The sequence below is a fragment of the Pteropus alecto genome, unplaced genomic scaffold, assembly GCF_000325575.1.
Source record: "Pteropus alecto unplaced genomic scaffold, ASM32557v1 scaffold155, whole genome shotgun sequence".
In the NCBI taxonomy this organism is placed as follows: Eukaryota; Metazoa; Chordata; class Mammalia; order Chiroptera; family Pteropodidae; genus Pteropus; species Pteropus alecto.
In genome coordinates this window covers 4859575-4880454 of record NW_006438113.1, presented here as the reverse complement: position 1 = coordinate 4880454, position 20880 = coordinate 4859575, and positions in this window count along the sequence as shown.

Genomic DNA, 20880 nt, shown 5'->3' with positions numbered 1-20880 from the left:
TAAACAGGCTGGCTAGATACTGCAATCTCAAGACACAGTGAAATATTGGATTTCATAAAACTAACTAAATTTGGGGCTCTGGTTACATTTGCTTAGCACCTGATTGCCTGCATCAGCATAAAGCCAGCTGGCAGCTGTTTTTTGTTTTGTTTCATTTTGTAAGGCTTTGTTATTTATTGTCCAAATGCTCCTCATGAATTTCCAGAGCAGAAAAATTCAGACCAGTGAACGTGGAGGTAGTTTGTTTGGGTTAATGAGAAATGTTATCTTTATATAAGTTACTATACTCTATTACTCTCCCTCATGTAGTTTTCCAAGAGGTAGAAGTTAAAAGTCTTTCCCTGACTATGTTTTCTTTTGAAGATGGTCAACGAACAGCTCAAACGCAACATGGCCAAAAAGCTAACATGTCATCTTGCTGTATGTCCTAAACCCAATCTGATCACCTTGTATTGACAGGCATATTAACTTAGAGTCTGATAGCAGCATTCCTGTTCTCTCTAATCCATAGGAAATGCTGACTTTTTCTGTGAAGGACATTCCAAGACCATATCAGTGCCTTCAATGAGATTTTTGTTTCTGATATGATTAAGAACAGACTTGAACTTTCAAGTAGAGCAAAGTACTTGAATTGAAACCAACTAACTGGCAAAACATTTTTAGGTAAAGCAACAATTTGAATTCTTTCTCTAAAACCTTAAAAATTACACACACCTTGCTTAGATCCCAAGAACATTATGCAGTAAACATGATATCTAAGACAACATTCATACTATTTAGCTGCCAAGCAGAGAGATAAAGGGAAGAGGAAGCCATTTTCCTGGTTTGTGAGGGAGGTCAATACTTGCAATGTGTTGGGCAGTGTGCCAATACTTTGTGTCAAGTACCTAATTATATTTTGACAGCAATGTGAAAAAGTATGTATTGTTAATTATTTTGAGCATACAAAAATTAAATCATCTTACCAAAATTTTGTAGTAAATGAATGGAAGCAAGATTTCCACTACCTGTGATCCAGTTTGTAAAATTTTCTCACTAAACCAGAAGTCTTTATTCTGACCATCTTCACAATCCACACACTTAGTTCTTCTATTACTAAAAGAATCTAAGTCCTGGAGATGATTTTCAATAGTCAAAATGCTACCAGAAAACTTAAGAAACATATATTAAATAGATAACTACTGTGAGTTTTTTCTGAGTGGGACACTGGAGTCCAGGTTTTAGAGCAAAAAATAATTAAACAAAATGTTAATGTTATTGCTTGTCTTATGAACAAATTAAAAAGCAAAATAAATTTATTCAGGTGTCTTCATTAAACATGTACTAGACACTGGGATGAGTACCATAGGTTAACAGAGGAAGAACACACAGTCCCTTTTCCCAAGAAGCTTGGAGCATATCTTAAGAAGCTCACATCAATAAATAATAGCAATACAATTATAATATATTCAAACTGAGTTATGAACAGGGAACAATACAATGAAGCTCAGAGTATAATTAATCAGCAGGAGAGGATACTTAAATGGCAGGGAATTCTTTATAAAAGCAAAAATATAAAATAAAATAGGTTCGCATACTGAAAATAACCAGGTGTGTGATCCAAAGTGTGTGCTTGTATTGGGGTCAGGAGTGTGGAGGAATGAGGGTCTCTAACTATTTGTAAATAGTGCATGTTATTCCTTGAGAATAGTGACAAATGGGAAAATGGGTAGGGGACAGATTTTGAGGTGCTTTGTATGCTTGTATCTGGATTTGAATTCTATTTTCCCAGAGAGCACAAACTTGTCTTTTTTTTTTTTTTGCCATCAACGCATTTCTTTTATTCAGGAGGATGTTTTTAAATTAATTGGCTTCTCAGCACTCTAAGACCTATTATATTGTCTAGGTACTCTCTTGTTCATGTTACCTATTGATCTGCCTGGCCCTCAAAGGCATTTTGAGTGTACCATTCCTGTTATGAGGCATGGTGATCTATCAAACATTTTAAATACAGAGTAACATAAAATTTGGATTGTTAAGAACATTCTCATAAAAGTGTATTAAAATAACGGAAACAGAATTGAAGATAAAAAATGGCGTAGATGATAAAGACTTTGTTCATCCCTCTTGCAACCAAATCAAAGTTGAGAAAGAAACACAGAGCAAACATCAAGCAAAGTTGCTTGAGATCTAGATGAACAGAAACACTACAACTAGGGAGAGAAATAAGAAATCACACAGTACTAGTAGAAGGTAGGAGAGGAGGAAGGCATGAGGCTGCCTGGTCCCCAACAGCTGCATAGGACAGAGGTTATGGCAGCTGCAGCAGCTGCATACACCTCTTAAAGGGATGTATGTCTGCAAAAAGATTTTCACTGTGACAGACCTCCACGCTCTGAGCATCAATGCTGGGTTGGCTGCTCAGAGGGGCACAAGGGAGTTACAGGGAGATGCTGAGTTGTCAGAGTGAGGGCCAGAGACAAGGCTTTCTCCCAGGCAGAAGTGCTGGCGGTATCTATTGTTCCTCTGTTGAGCCCTCCCCACTCTCAGTGTGCAGACGCAGCACCGCCATAGCTGAAATGTCATCAAACTGGATAACAGAGGTACCTTCACCCAGAGAATTCCTTAAAACTGCACCTGCCCCAACTGGCAGGCCTATCCAAGCTATACCCAGTTGTGTCCTCAGCAGTCCTACATTACTTGCTGAGCAGCTCCAAGATCTACACTGGTGACAGCTAGTTTCGGTTTCTGGCATGGCCTCTTGAGGCAACTCTAAGCCAGCATTTGCAGATTGCTTGCTATGCCTGAAAGGGCACAGACTGGGGCTAAACTTGGCCTGCAGCTAAACCTCTCTTAGGACTGTGCCACTGGACACCTAATAACAAAGTCATACTAAAAAGACCTGGAGACTTAGGAGCTTTGCTAAGTACATAGAAACAGACACATAAAGGCAGCCAAAATGGGAAGACAAGAAAGCAGAAACCATATGAAAGAGAGAACAGAGCAGAGATCCAGGAAAAATGTCAAGCCATCAAATAGATGTAGAGTTCAAAACACTAATTATAAAGATACTCAGTGAACTTAGGGGAAAGGTAGATGAACTCAGTGAGAACTTTAACAAAGAGATAAAAAAAAAAACATAAAAATGGAAATTATAAAAGAGAACCAGTCAGAAATGAAGAACACATCATCTGAGATGGAGAGTATATTAGAGGGAATCAAAAGAGTGGAGGAAGAAAGGGATAGAACCACCAATACAGAGGATGGGGAAGCCAAGGGTACCCAATCAGAACAGCAAGAAAAAGAAGCCAAGACTATAATAATAATTTAAGGAGTCTATGGGACAAGATTAAATATGAAAACATCCATGTCACAGGGGTACCTGAAGGGGAACAAGAAGTTGAAGAGGCTACTTGAATAATGATGGAAAACTTCCCTCACCTGGTGAAGGAAATAGACACACAACCCCAGGAAGCTCAGAGAGGCCCAAAAAAGATGAACCCAAAGAGGCCCACACCAAGACACATCATAATAAAAATACCAAAGTTTAAATACAAAGAGAGAACCTTAAAAGTAGCAAGAGAAAAGCAGTTAGTTACCTACAAGGGAGCACCCATAAGACTGGCAGCTGATTTCTCAAAAGAAACTAAGCAGGACTGAAAGGCTTGGCACAAAGTATTCAAAGTGATAAAAACTCAGAATCTACAATCAAGAATGTTTTATCCAGCAAAGCTATCATTTAGAGTGGAAGGATAGATAAAAAGCTTCCCAGACAAAAATAAGCTAAAGGAATTTACCAACACTAAGCCAGCATTACAGGAAATGTTGGAGAGGCTTCTTTAAGAAGAAAAAAACATATATCAAAAACAGGAATAAAGAATGGTAATAACTACATTCCTATCAACAACTACTTCAAATGGAAAAGAATTAAGTGCTTCAACCAGAAGATAGAGTGGCTGAGTGGATAAGAAAGCAAGATCCTTACATATGCTGCCTACAAGAGACTCACTTCAGTCTAAAAGGAAGAGGATGGAAAATATATTGCCTTGATAGCCCTAGAAGGTATTGCGCTGAATCAATTAAGGATAGAGAAAGACAAATGTCACATGATTTCACATACACGTGGAATCTAAAGAACAAAATGAACAACAACGACAAAAACAGAAACAAACTCATAGATACAGAGAATATTTTGAGGGCTCCTAGATGGGAGGAGATTTTTGGAGGACGGCAAAAAAGGGCAAAGAGATAAGAAGTACAAATGGATAGTTACAAAATAGACGTGGAGACATAAAGTGTAGCTTAAGGAAAATAGTTAATGTTTTAATAAATATGTAAGGGGGAAGAGGAGTACTAGATTTAGTTAGGTGATCGCTTTGTGAGTTATACAGATATCTAATCACTATGCTGTACAACTGAAACTAATATATTATTGTATGCCAACTATAATTGAAAAAACTCATTGAATTGTACAATGTAAATATAAGCAACTTGTCATCTATTATATTTCAATAAAGCTGGGGGAAAAAAAACAGAGAAAGAAACAAACAAAAGAAAAAATAACAAGGGGAAACAAATTTAAGATTCCAGAAGATGATTATATGTACCTGAGCTAAACGATGGCAAAAGAGGTAGATAAAAGAAAAAAGAAGCTGTGGTAGCACAAACAAAATATGATTAATCGAAAGTTAATAAATGTTATAGGAAGGTGGAAATGATAATTTTCAAATTTCAACAAGAAAAGTGATAAATAAAAATCTTCCTTTGTCATTTGCTGTTGGTAAAGGGTTAATGAGATTAAACAATCTAATATATTCGAAACTGTGCCATGGAGGCTGATAGGCAAAACATTGTTAAACCAGAAGTACCTATTAATTACTTTATTGGACCATTAAACATCTGGCTTGTCTTCGTTACTCAATAAAGTTAAACAGTTCATTAAAAATCAATGAAACATGACAGAAAAAAATTAGAGGCTTTGTTTTCCTGCTTCCTTTCCATTTACCTATAGATTGGAGGATTTAATTTCCTTTTGAATCTCTAAAAGTCTGAGGGAAAGTCACAGACTACTGGTAATAGGAAATTCCAAGTTCAAAATCAAAATCAGAAATTGCAAACCTATAATTCTTTAATGATTGCAAATAGACCATGTCGCAGAGGTTGATAGAGAAGAAAAATCCTTTTTGTAATATACACCACAAGACTTTCTGGAATTTATTTACGACTGCAGTGTTGATGTGTGCTGGCAACCATTTATTTTAGGTTACTACTTAACACCATAAGTAGGCCAAAGTATTGAATGAACTGGATTCTGAATTCACGTTGTTAAAAATATAAGCTAATGGTCTAAATAAATTACTAAAGTTCCAACATACTAACCAATCACTGTAATTTTCATTTATCTTCAGCTATACCTATGTAAAGATATATGTCTATATCTGGATCTATAAACTATAAGAACTGTACTGTAGAACCTATTTTTTATTTTTTTCTCACTTAATATGTTCATTTTTAATATATTTCTATATTGGATTCATAATGAGTATCTAGATAGCTTTTCATTCATTTATTACTGAACCAATCAACTGCTATTGTAAATGTACACTATTTTTAATTTTTACTTTTATAAATCCACTTCAAAGACAACTCTTGTCCATATACCATTGTGATTTTATATAATTATGTTCTTTAGATGAATTCTGAGAAGCAAAATTCCTTGGTTACTAATAGATACTTGAGGGTTTTGTGCATATGACCAAACTAGAAAGTGTCTTCTAAATTGAATTAGTAAAATATTAATTAATTAAGTATTAATTTAAAAATCTCACCCATGAGTATCCTAGGAGGATACAGGAAGAGAAGACATAGATCTTGAACATCTCTAAATCTACATGTTAAAGTAAACATAGTAAATAAATAAACATGTAGACATTTACAATAAAACTGGGTTACAAATTAAAACTACAAACTTCAAATTATAAGCAGATGCAGACAAACTACCAATAGCCACAAGGTTTACCTGGTATCAGTGTTCGTGTGGGAGAGGAAAAAGGGAGCCATGAGGCGGCTGACATACATGAGAATAACAGTCTCTCAAAGTAGCCCATAAATTCTCACTGAATAACATGGCTGACCCATTTGAGAATCGTATCTGAAGCTGGGAGATGTTATTGCCCCTTCTAATAAGGGCTGAGTACCAGGGGACTGGAGTGAAGGGTAAGGATGCTGGACTAGTCTATTCTCTGTGAACTCCAGGAAGACTGACTTCCTGGAGCTCTCTTCTAAGAGAGGACTCTAGAAGCCCACACTGAGAAGACACTGTTAGATGTGGCATTAAATTTGAACAGGCCAGGGATAATACTGAAAAGTAAAGAGAAGGTCCAGGTAAAAATGGGGAAAGGTACAGATCCCAGAAATTTCAGAAAACAATATTTTTGAAGTCTGTATGAAGAGAACAGAAGAGGGAGCTCTTTGAAATAAGAAAAACTATCCTGAACCACTTCTCCTTCTGAAAGCTCAAGACAATTCATTTCACAATAAATGAGCAATAAAAAAACATTGAGGGCCAATTTCATAAGTTAACAAAAGAAAGATGAGAGTAAGGATAATAATTACATTCCTACATAAGGAAACCACACCAGAAAAATGCCACAGAAAACATGAAAATTCACACCTCAAAAATGAGCTAAAAGACATTAAGAATGCATTATAAAACAACATAAATCAGAATTTTTAAAACTTCAAATGAGAATGTAGAACTCAGACAAAATTAGAAATAAAAAAAATTAAATGGAGACAGATTAGAAAGAACTTGAGTGACTAAAAACGTTAATAGAAATAGAAGAAAATAAAATTTTAAAAAATTGAAAAAGTAAAGAAACATAAAAATTTCAAAAGTTGCAAATAATATATTATATATATCCCATGAATAATAGGAGTGCATGAAGAATAAAACCAAATCAAGGCTATAAAACAAATATTAAAAACAATAACTCACAAAAACTTTCCTGAAATTCAAGAGATTTGTAACTATATGTTAAAGAGCCCACTACACACTGATAATACCAACCTAGAATGAATAACACCAGCTATATTCTAGTAAAATTGTTGGGCTTTATAGGAAAAGAAAAAAAAAACACAGGATAACTATAATGGAAAGAAAATTTTACCATCGTATGTTTTAAAAGCAAAACATGGACAACATAAAGAAAACAGAGTAATATTTATACATTTAAGGAAAGAAAAGTTGAGGCAAGTATTTTATATCGAGTAAATCTGACTTTTTGAAAATCACACATACAAAAACTATTAGTAATTAACATGTAAAAATTTGGTAATATTGTTCCGATAAACTCTTCCTGAAAAATTTACTAAGTAATAAGCTATGGCAAACAAAATAACTTTAAAAACATTCATAAGAACTAGTGATAATCATTAAATATATAGTTATATATAGAACTAAGAATAGATTGGAATTAAAAAGACAGAGTATTGGTTGTAATGTTTATATACTCAGGCAATATCAATATTATACAGGTATAAAAATGGAGGGAGATTGGGGAAAGTATATTTAAACCAAACGTTAACTCATCCTGAGTTTGAATTTGAAGTATCCATATGAACTTATGGGTAGTGGGTGTGCACGCGTGCGTATGTGTGTGTGTGTTTCTGCATATTTAGCACGTGTAATTTCTTTGCTCTGTCAATATAAGAGAACTAGAAACAATAATCAACAACCCAGAAGTGATGAGTAACCCTAGTTTGCAGATTATGATCTTGAAATGCCATGTCCCATTAAAAAAAATTCAGGGTCTTTTAGAGAAATGGCTGAATTCATATCTGAAGCAGGAAATGTTTGTCTTGACGTTACAGAGAACAAGGAAGCTCTCAGAAACTACTATATTCATGTTAAGAGCTAATTTGAAGAGGCTTTGACTGGCCGAAAATGGGACAATTTGAGCTTCAAAAAATAATTTTTTATTTAAAAAAATGTCAGTTTATTGAAACTCACAAAATATGTTTAAATCAGTAATTACATACAAATATTAAAACAAAAACTAAGTCCTCTTAAGAAGATGGTTGAAAATAAATCCATTTTCTAAAAAGACAAAAATAAAATATCGAACATGTTTTCAGCCTTTTCTACATGAATTATACCACTGGATAATCAAATAGTAGTAGATAAAGAGAAGTATTATTTTATTAAAAAATCATTCTAACTAATAAGTGAAAAAAGCCATTATGAAAGTTGAATACCTCCATGTTGCAACCTCACATTAAGTAGGCATTGAGTTGCTAATATCACAAAAGACGGGCACCCAAACTTTTTATCTTTCCTATAGAGAATTCACTAATGAGGATGCAATCAATAATATCCAGGCTGCAGGTAACTCTACAGGTCAAAAAGCCAAGGTTTTCAACCTATAAACTGTAAAGAAAATAAAGGGATAGAGATAAGATCTACAGAATAAAAGATTATTAAAAGTTATAAGAATGCGTCATTGGAAGATAAGACTAAAAAGAGACATAAGGATGCGCTTACTATGAAAGACAGAATTGTGAATACTTTTAAAAGGAGTAAGCTTGAGACTGTGAGAGATAAAAAGGTGTGATGGCTGGTGAAGTTCTATTTCTGGATTGTGGTTACAAGGAAGTCTTATTCCACTGTTAGACATTTGTATGTTTTTATGAATCTGTTTTATTTTACAGTAAAATGGTTAAAACCCATGAAAGAAAAAATCATATGTAATTTATATGAGATTCCTTTCCTCCTACCACATGACAATATTGCCCGTTATTTTTTTTTCTTCTTTCCTCTCTCTTTCTCTTTCTCTCTCTGTTTTGCATGATAGTTTATTAACTGTATCTTGTATTAATTTCCATTTGTTTAATTTCAAAAAATGAACATTTCCTCATGTTTATTATAGTATTAATATTTTAATTTTTTTCCTTTGAAGGATTCTCTTCTCAATATTCTTTTTATCTGTATGATTAATTTCTAATTGATTTACAAGAACTTTTTTAATGTAAAGGTTAATCTTATGTCTGATCTATAAATTATTGGTTATTTAATTTTTCATTTTATACATGATAATTCATTAACCGTTCAACATATTTATATAAATAAAATTAAATCTGTATATTCTTCATTTTAATTATCCTGTTTTTCTTTTATGCTCAGGAATTGTTTTCTCACCTCAAAATGATAGCAATGTTTGCTCATAATTTCTCTAGTGCTTACATGGTTAACTCTTCCTGTTTATCACTTTAAGGCATCTGTAATTCATGTTAATGCATGATTTAAGGTTTAGAACAACAAAATTATGTTCTTCCAAAGACATAGTCAATTACTCCATCATTACTTTTGGTAGTCTATAATTTCCTCCTCTTATTTAAAATGCTCTTTATTATCAGAATGTACATTTTTCTCAAATGTGAAGATTAAAACAAATTTTTTGACAGCTAAAGCTGGCATTATCTCTAGTGTTTATTATTATGTGTTAAAAACATTTAATGAAGCATAATGCATATAACGTACAGAAACTATTTAATGGATGTAACTAGACTTCATATAAAAAATCATCTACCCTCCCTCAGAAGCATCAATAATCCTCCCAGTCAGCAACTCTCTCCCGTGGTTTCTCTTAACATCTAATATCATTAGTTTTTAATGGTTGGATAAGTGAGATCTTACAGTGTGTAATATTTTTTAATTAAAAAACAACATAATTAGTGATTTTGCTGAAATAATTGCAAGAAAAAAGTTTTATAAAATACAAAATCATTTATGATTTGTGCATTTCTATTTACTCATATATTATTGTCCATCAACACAATGCCATTAAATTCAAATATTTTTTATATTTAGCCTACTTTTTTATGCTTAATTTTTTTTACTTTATTATTTTTTATTTTTCAATTATGGTTGACATACAATATTTTATTAGTTTCAAATATATGACAAAACACTTAGACATTGGTATAACTTATGAAACGATCACCCTAATAAGTCTAGTACTTATCTGACATCATACAATTATTACAATGCTATTTTGTTTTGTTTTGTTTTCTCGTTTTTAATATTTAAAAATTTTCAATTATAGTTGGCATACAATATTATGATTTAATATTTATATAACTTATGAGTGAGCACCCCCAAAATCTAGTACCCATCTGACATCATATGTAGTTTTTACAATATTATTGAGTACATTCTTTATGCTATACCTGACATTTCCATAACTATTTTGTAACTACCAATATGTACTTTTAATTCCTTCCCCCCTTTCACCCACTCTCAAACTCTCTCCCATCTAGGAACCCTCAAAATGTTCTGTTTATCTATGAGTTTGTTTCTGTGTTTTGTTCTTTAGATTCCACATGTAAGTAAAATCATATGGTATTTGTCTTTCTAAGTCTGACTTACTCCACTCAGTATAATACCCTTCCAGTCCATCTATGTTGTCGTGGATGTAAAGATTTTATTTATTTATTTATTTTAATGGCTGAGTTATATTCCATTATATATGTGTACCATCTCTTCTTTAACCATTCATCCATTGATGGACATGCAGATTTCATCCAAATCTTGGCTATTGTAAATAAAGCTACAATGAAACTTATTGCATGTCTCTTCAAAGTAGTATTTTGGGTTTCTTTGGTTAAATATCCAGAAGTGAGACTACTGGGCCTTCTTTTCTTTTGTTATAGCCTCTTTAAAAGTCTATTTTGTCTGGTATAAGTATTGCTACCCAGATTTTTTATTTCATTTCCATTTTCATGAAATATCTTTCCCATCCCTTTACTTTCGGTCTCTGTGTGTCTTTTGATCTGAAGTGAGTCTCTTGTAGGCAGCATATATAAGGGTCTTGTTTTCTTATCCATTCAGCCATCTTATCTATTGATTACAGCATTTAATTCTTTTTCATTTGAAGTAATTATTGATAGATATGTAGTTATTGCCATTTTATTATTCATATTTTTGATACATATTTTTTCTTGTTCTTAAAGAAGTCCCTCCAACATTTCCTATAATACTGGCTTGGTAGTGATGAACCCCTTTAGTTTTTTCTTCTCTGGAAAGCTCTTTATCTGTATTCCAATTCTAAAAGATAGCTTTGCCAGGGAGAATAATCTTGATATAGGTCCTTGCTTTTCACCACTTTGAATATTACCTGCCAATCCCTTCTGGCCTACAAAAATTCTGTTGAGAAATCAGCTGACATCCTTATGGGAGCTCCCTTGTAGGTAATTAACTGCTTTCGTCTTGCTACTATTAAGATTCTCAATTTGTATTTAACTTTTAGAATTTTAATTTTGATGTGTCTCGGTGTGAGCCTCTTTGGATTCATCTTGTTTGGGACTCTCCGAATTTCTTGACCTTGTATGTCTATTTCCTTCACCATGTTAGGGAAATTTTCCTTCATTATTTCTTCAAATATGCTTTCAATTCCTTGCTTTCTCTCTTCTTTTTCTGGTACCCTTATGATGCAAATGTTGGTACACTTGATGTTGTCCCAAAGGCCCCCTAAACTATGGTCATTTCTTTGAATTCTTTTTTCTTGTTGCTGTTATGATTAGGTGTTTTCCGCTACCTTCTCTTCTAAATTGCTGATTTGATTCTCTGCTTCATCCAATCTGTTGATTCTCTCTAATGTATTCTTGATTTCAGTTATTATATTCTTCATTTCTGAATGGTTCTATTTTTTTTATTTCTATGTCATTTTTTTATGCTTACTATATCTTTGTTGAAATTCTCATTAAGTTCTTGAGCATCCTTATAAGCAGTGTTTTGAACTCTGCTCCTGTAGATTTCTTGTCTCCATTTTACTTAGTTCCTTTTCTGAAGCTTTGTTCTGTTTTTTCATTTGGAACATATTTCTTTGTCTCCTGATTTTGTCCTCCTCAGATACAGCCTTGGTGGTGTACTGGATCCAGTCAAAGCTGGCTACTGGAAATGCCAGCCCACGGGTATCCTGGGAGGGATCCAGCTGCAGGCCAAGTTCAGCTACCTATAGTCTGTGCACTGCTTGGGACTACTTGACAAGTGTAACCAAGTAATTTGCAGATGGCCGCCACCCTTGTTGGTCTTAGAGGTGCCTCAAGAGGCAGAGCCAGGAACGAAGGCTGGCTGCCGCTAATCTTAGGCTTGGGGCTGCTCAGGAAGAAGTAAGGGGTATGCTGAGGCCAGATGCTGCTTTTTTGTTTTTTGTGAGCCTTTGAGAGGTTTTAGGAAAGTCCACAGCATGAGCCAAGACAGGCCATTTGTATGGAAAAAAAAACACCAGAGGCAGCTTGGGTGGGCTTACAAGTTGAGAGAGGCAGGGTCTTAGGGAATTACCTGGGCAGGGTGACCTGTGTTTGCCAAGTAATGGAAACTCAGATATGGCAGCTGCCTATGGCTGCATGCTGGGATGTGAGAGGGCTCAGCCAAGGAACAGTAGATTCTGCCAGCTCTTCTGTCTGGAAGAAAGCCGCCCCTCCAGCCCTTGTCGTGAAGTCAGACAATTCGGTTCCTCCCCATATGTCCCTGACATTCCTCAAACAGCTACCCCAGCATCGGAGCTCAGAGTGAGTGAGTCTGTCAGTGAGTAAGTCTGCAAGCAGGCTCCATAAGAGGAACATCTCCAACTCCTGCTGCCCTCTGTCTCACTAGGTCACAATATCTGCTGGTTTTACAGCCAGAGGTTGTGTGGATTTTTCTTGCTGGCACTGGACCCCTGGTCTGGGGAGCTCAGTTTTAAGCAAGTTCTCCTTGCTACTCTGGAAGTTCTCTGTAAACAAAATATCCCTCCCGATTCTCAACACGCAGTTGTGGGACCAGCCCATTTTACAACTCCGCCCCTCCTAACAGTCTCAAGGTGGCCTCTTTTGTATGTCCCCAGTTGTAGAACTTCTCTTCAGCCAGACCTCAGGTGACTCCTAGTGATGGTTGTTTTGTAGGTTTTTTTTTTTGTAATTTTGATGTGGTTGCAAGAAGAGGCAAGCATAGCATCTCTCTCTTTCACCATCCTGACCGGAAGCTCAGTGTATAATCTTTTACATCAAGATGTTTTTGCCCAAACTTAAGTTTTAGAGTTATCTAATTGTTTTAAAGTAGTATCTTTTGTAGGACTATGTCATAAATTCTTTATCTATTCTACAATGCCAATTTCTGTTACTACAAATAATGCTGCCAGGAACATATTTGTGCAAATATTTGGGTAAACATGTTTGCATTTTGATTAGACATAACCTTTCAGAATGGAAATGCTGGATCATGAGATGGGCACATATTCAGCCTTTGTAATATTGTCAAGCAGTTTCAAAGTGGTCGTACAAAGTTACACACCACAGTTATATTTCTGTTGACAATTACTGATGCTCCAAATCCTCACCAATATTTAGTGTTAGTTATTTTATTTTAGACATTATGCCATTCTGGTCTTAATTTGTAATTTTATGATAACTAATGAGGTTGTGCACCCTTCTCTAAGTTTATCAGCCATTTGGATAGACTCTTGTGAAATATTTCTAAATCTCTGCTTCTTTTCTTCATCTGATTGACTGCCTTTTAAAAAGATTTGATTTGCGTGCATTCTTCATATGTTTTGGATAATAGTTCTTTGTCAGAAATGAATACCACACATAGAATTTTCAAAAATGTAATAAATCTTTTGTTAAATTTCTTTCTTAGATATTTGATTTTCACTGCTATTTTTATGTGGAATCTTTCAGTATGCTTAATTGTCTATTTGTTGATTACTAGTTAATCAAAATAAAATTAATCTTTATATTGACCTTGTATCCAGCTATCTTGTAAATTCACTGTTAGTTATACATCCTAAGTGTAGATTCTTTCAAATTTTATTCATTCACATGCATATCATCTGCAAATAATGATAGTTTTATTTCTTCCTTTCATGCCTTTTACCACTTGTTTCCTGTTTTATGACACTAGCAAGGAACTGTACTATATTTTTGAGAGAAATTGTGATAGCAGGGGTAAAGCTTTCAAAATTTCCCTTCTATTCCTAGATTACTAAGAGTTTTAATTAGATTCTATTAATTAGAATAAATAGATGCTGTGATGATCGTATGCTCTTTCTCTTTTGTTTTGTTACTATAGCAAATGTTATGATTAATTTTTCAAATATAAGCTTATGTTGCATTCTTGAAAAAAGCACAATTTCATGTGATATCCTTTTTAAAATCATAATGAATTTGATTTGCTAATATTTTCTTTAGAAAATTTTTATTCATGTTTATGAGAAATTGCCTTTAATCTTTTTGTAATGTTCTTGTCAGATACTGGTATGAAAATACTTTTCTATCCTCATAAAATATGTAGTGGGTTGCATGGTAGCTCCCAAAAGATATATCCATGTCCTAATCTCTGAAACCTGTGAATGTGACCTTATTTGGAAAAAAAGGTCTTTGCCAATGTAATTGAGTTAAGGATCGTGATATGAAATCATCCTGAATTTAATGTGTGGGCCTTAAATTTAGTGACAATTGTCCTTACAAGAGAAAGGCAGAGGGGGATTTGACATAGAGAACAGAAGAGAAGGCCGTGTAAAAATGGAGGCAGAGACTGGAGTTATGCTGCTACAAATCAAGGACACTTGGAGCTAAAAGCTGGAAGAAGCAAGCTGGGATTCTCCTTTAGAGCAGGGGTGTCCAAACTCTGAATTATGGAATGATACAAGTCCGTGGCCTATTAGAAACCAGGCTGCACAACAGGAGGTGAGCAGCAAGAGAGCAAGTGAGAGAAGTTTCATCTGTATTTGCAGCTGCTCCCCAGCGCTAGCATCACCACCTCAGCTCCACCTCGGATGATCAGGCATTAGATTCTCACAGGAGCACCAGTCTCTGGTGCCAAAAAAAGTTGAGGACCACTGCCTTAGAGGACTCAGAGGGAAGGTGGCCCTGCTGACACCTTGATTTAGGACTTAAGGCCAGCCTCCACAGCTTTAAGAGAATAGATGTGAGTTGTTTTAAGCCACCAAACTTGCTGTTGTAGCAGCATTAGGAAAGTAATACAGGAAGTTTTCATTCTTTTCCCATATCTAGAGTTTATAAGATTGGCGAATATTTATTGCTTATAAGCTTGGAGGAATATTCTTGGATGAAAATGGGCTAGAGGATTAATTTATAGAAACTATTTTTATTAAAACTCTGTTTACTCAAAAATATAGTATACTTTAAATTTTATATTTAATTTTGAATATTTTAGATGAGCTGTGTTTTTCCAGAAAATTTTATTTAAATTTTAAAATTTATTACACATATGATGTTCATATTATCCTCTATTGTATTTTATTAATTGAACTTTTTATTTGGAGATCATTGAAGATTCACATATAGTTGTAAGAAAAGTATAGAAAGATCCATTCAGTTTTCCCAAATGGTAAAATCTTGCAAAACTGCAATACAATATCACAACCAGGTTAATAACATTGATATAATCAAGATACCAAACAGTTCTATCACCAGAAGTATTCCTCATGTTGTCCTTTTAAAGCCATACCCAGTTCCCTTCTATCTTCACTCCTGCCTTAAAACTTGACCACTTCTAATCTGTTCTCCATTTCTGTAATTACATCATTTTTAAAATGTTATACAAATGGAATCACATAGTATGTTACCTTTGATAAAATTTTTTTACTTGGTATAATTCTTTTGTAATTCATCCAGGTAGTGTATATCAAAATTGTGTTTCTTCATCTTGCTCAGAGGTATATCATGCTATGGGTGTACCACAGTTTGTTTAACCATTCACCCATAGAAAGACATCTGGGTTGTTTCTAATTTGAGGCTATTACGAATAAAGCTGCAATAAACATTCACATACAAGTTTTTGTGTAAACTAAAATAAATGACCAAGATTGCAATTGCTAGACCATATAGTAGTTGCATATTTAATTATTTTAAGAAACTGCCAAACTGTTTTGCAGTGTGGCTGAACTGTTTTTTCATTCCTACCATCAGTGTATGAGTCATCCAATTTCTTTGCACCCTCACCAGCATTCGATGTCACTATTTTTTAGTTTAGCCATTCTGAAAGGTGCGTAGTGATATTACATTGTGGTTTTACTTTGCATTTCTCTAATACCTAGTGACGTTAAAAAATATTTTAATGTGTTCATTTGATATCCGTGTATCAGCTTCAGTAAAATTTGTTTATGCCTTTTTTTATTCATTTATTAATTAAATTTTTTTCTTTACTGTTGACTTTTGGGCTTTTTCTATATTTTAGATATGAGTAATTAGTGAGATATGTGGTTCACAGATATTTTTTCTCACTTTATAGTTTATCTTTTCATACCATTAAGAAAATCTTTTAGAGTGCAAAAGTTTTAATTTTGATGAACTGTAGTTTATCAACTGTTCTTATAAATAGTGGTTTTGGGTCCATTTTAAGAACCATTCATCTATCCCTAAATTCTGAAGGATTTCACCTATACTATACTGTTTTCTAAAAGTTTTACATTTAATTTTTATATTATTACATGTAATTTGTCTATTTATACATTTAATTTTGTGATCCATTTTGAGTTATTTTCTGTATAAAGTGTGAGGTTTAAGTTGAAGTTCATTTTTTTGCCTATGGATGTTCAAATAATCCAGCTTTCTTTGTTGAAAAATTTATCTTCCACTAATTTGCTTTTGTACTGTTGTCAAACCAGCTGGACAATTGAATTGTCCAATAAAAACATATGCACCTGGAGATATTTTTCATGAGGTAATTATTATTCAATTTTCTTAATAAATATAGGTCTATTCAAATTATCTATTACATATGTAAATAAAGAGTTAAGGTAGTTTGTGTTTTTAAATGAATTGATCTATTTAAGTTGTAAAATTTAAGTATAGAAGTATTTGGAGTATTTTATTATTACTTTCTTCATGTATATGGGATCTGTTTTGACATCCTATGTATTATTCCTGATACTTATAATTTGTGCCTTCTCCTTTTCTGTCTGTCTTGCTACAGCTTTGGCAATTTTATTGATCTTTTCAAAGTATCAGCTCTTCATTTTACTATTTTTCTCTATTTATCTATTTTGATTTTATTTATTTATGTTCTTATCTTTGTTATTTCCTTTCTTCTGCTTTCTCTGGGCTTATTTTGCTCTTGGTTTTCCACATTCTTTTGGTAAGAACTTAGATTTTTTTCATTAGTTCTAAGTGTACAGCATAGTGGTTAGAAATTTATATAATTTACAAAGTGATTCCTGACTAGTCTAGTACCCATTTGATACTATACATAACTATTACCACATCACTGGCTATATTCTCTATGTTTTCTTTACATCCCCATGACTATTTTGTAACTACCAATTTGTACTTCTTAATCCCTTCACCTTTTTCACCCAGCCCCCTAACCACCCTCTTGTCTGGCAACCATCAGCTTGTTCCCGGCATCTATGAGTCCAATCCTATTTTGCTTGTTCATTTATTTTGTCCTTTAGTGTCCACTTGTAAGCAAGCTGAAATAAGTCTTTCTCTTTTGACTTATTTTACTTAGCATAATATCTTCCAGGCCCATTCATGTCTCAAATGGTAAGATTTCGTTCTTTTTTTTAAGGCCAAATAATATTCCATTGTCTATATGTACCACCTTTCCTTTATCCAAATTTCTATTGGCGGACACTTAAGTTGCTCCCATATCTTGGTTATGGTAAATAGCACTACAGTGAACCTAGGGGTGCATATATCTTTTCAAATTAGTGTTTTGGATTTCTTCAGACAAATGCCCAGAAGTGAAATTATTGGGTCTTAAGGTAGCTCTATTTTTAATTTTTTTGAAAAATAATCTAAGTGTTTTCCATAGTGGCTGCATCAATTTGCAATCCAACCAACAATTGCACAGGGGTTCCCTTTTCTCCACATACTCATTAACACTTGTTGTTTGAAGATCTTAGATTATTGATATAGACCTTTTACCTTTTCTAATGTAAGAATTTATTGCTATAAATTATCCTCTCAGCACTCATTTAGCTGTATTTTACGCATTTTATCTGGTATATTTTCATTTTCATTCAGTTTAATATATTTTAATTTCCTTGAGACTTTATATTTTACCCGTTAAAATCAAAAAACAAATAGAGTCCATCATTGAAGATGCCCTGAGAAGACAAACTAGTTTAGTCATACAAACAAAGCTGAGTTTAGTTTATTTTGCAAAACTAACTTGACCTGGGTCATTTCTTGCTTATGCCTCTGGAAATCATAAGCAAAACTTAAACTGTTTCCCAAAGTCGATACGAAGTAACCACTAACCAATTCCCTATCATTTAAGAAAATTCTAATATTATAACCAATCATTGTGAAGAATAAACAATCACTGCCTCCTCACTATATATGTTGATTTATTCTTAATTTCTAGTTTGATTCCACATTATTGCAATCACATTCTATATGATTTCAATTCTTTTATATTTGCTGTTTTTTTATGGCATAATATATAGTCTATTTTGGCATATTTCCATCAGCACATGAAAAGAATGCATATTCTGCTGTTATTAGGTAGAGTTTTTTGTAAATATTGATTTATTGATTATTCTTTGTGCTTGGTGGTTTGTTGAATTCTGTATCTTTGCTGATTTACTGTCCAGTTTTTCTGTCAATTGTTAAGAGATGGGTGTTGCAGACTCTAACTGTAAGTGTGGATTTGTCTATTTATCCTTCCAATTCTAATAATTTTTGCATCACATATTTTGTAACTCTGATGTTTGGTATATGTACATTTAAGATTACATTATATAATGCCCCCCTCTGCCCCTAGAAATATTTTTTGTGCTCTGAAATAATCTTTATTTGATGTCAATATAAACAATTCTGTTTTCTTTTGATTAACGTTTTCACAATACATATATTTCCATCATTTTACTTTCAACTTGACTATATCAGAATAATTGAAATTAAGTTCTTATAAACTGCATATAGGTGGGACATGATTTTTAATCTACTCTACCAATCTTGTCTTTTAATTGGCATATTTAGACCTTTTACAGATAATGTAATTATTGATATGATAAGGTTTAAGTTTGCCTTTTTGTTTTCTATGTGTTCTATTTGTTTTTCTATTTTATTTTCTGCCTTCCTATGGTTTATTTGAGTATATTTAAACTTCCACTTTCATTTATCTACAGTGCTATTTTATTGTATCTTTGTGTATACCTTCTTAAATAGTTACCAAGAGTTTTACATTATATATACCTACATTATCACTGTCAACTGGTGTTTTTATTTTACCAGACTGAGTGAAATATTGAAATATCAGCTTCCTTTAGACCATTTATTCTCCCCATGTACAAGTGTCAAATATATTCTCTACACATACATTTAGAATTACATAAGACAGTGTTATAGTGTTTGCTTCAAGAATTGAAACATAATTTAAAAAATCTAAGAGGAGGAAGTTTATTGCATACACCCATATTTTTGCTTACCATATTCTTTTTTTCCTTATTAATGTTCTGTAATATCTTCTTTCATCATTTCCTTCCTGTTTAGAGAATTTTCTTATCCTTCTTTTGTGTGAGGTCTGCTGTCAACAAATCCTTTTAGTTGTCTTTCATGTGAAGATGTCTTGATTTTCCTTTTAAAACTGAAGGATATTTTCTGGGTATAGGATTCTTGACTGATATTTCTTTTCTTTCAGTACTTAAAAAATGTACTACTTCCTTCTGCCTTTTATGGTTTCTGATGAAAAATCCACTGTTATTCAAATTGTTTTACCCAGAAAGGTAATGCATAATTTATCTCTTTCTGTCTTCGAGATTCTTCTTCAATGTCTTCTCTGACGCTGACTCACCTGTCTCCTTATAAGGAAAATTATGATTATATTAGGCCCACCCAGTTTATCCAGAATAATGTCCATATCAAAATCCTTAATTTATTTACATCTACAAAATGCTTTTGCCATGTGAGGGGTTAGGACATGGGCGTCTTTGTTTGGGGGTGAGGAAACCATTATTCTGTTTATAATACATTCTAACTTATTTTATGAGGCAAGTAATTCCATGACCCTAAAACAACAGAGAAAAAAATCACCACAAAAATATTCCTCATAGACAAATAAAAAATATTGTATAATATATTGGCTATTTGTATCCCCAATATATTAAAAATATGATGTGAAATAATCACATAGTTTTTCCTAGGTCAAGAATGTCAGGTTTTGTTTAACATTCAGTAATCAATATAATCCAACATATGAAACATTAAAGGAGCAAAAAAAGTGTGATCATCTCAATAGATCCACCAAAATAAATTCTAGTCAAGAGAGACAAGACAAATTTTAGAACTTATACTTAAAGAAGCTGCTATTACTAGAAACAAAACAAACTACAAAACCAAAACATTAGTTAGTGAGAACCATACTAATTGAAATGTAAAAATAAGGCTAAAAGTCTCCAGGATTTTTAGGACAAAATAAAAAAATAAATTTAATGAGGCTTGTTAATGTAAAAATATAAATATAATTTTTAAATGGGTAAGAGACTTAAGGAAAATGTGAAAGCACAATTCTCATCTTTCATAGTGAGTATTCCACATAATATAGTCTAAATATATTTCAAGGAGAAAGCAGTTTAAATATATTATTCAAATGAATGTAATTCAAAGCTAGCAGAAAAAATATATGATTATAGCAATATAACCAGGTAAGTTGAGTATTTATTTTATATTCTTGTATTGATATTGGGAGTAAAGTCGCATATACATATGCCTTTTTAATTTCTATTTGATTGTTAACTTTAGACAGTGTGAATTTAACGACTATACACAGACACACACACACACACACACACAGGTATTTATATGAAAGTTACAGCTGTAAATAAAAGAGGGAATATAAATATTTTAAATACTGAGAAGAAAAATGCAAACAGATTTAAAAAAACAGAAACTCTC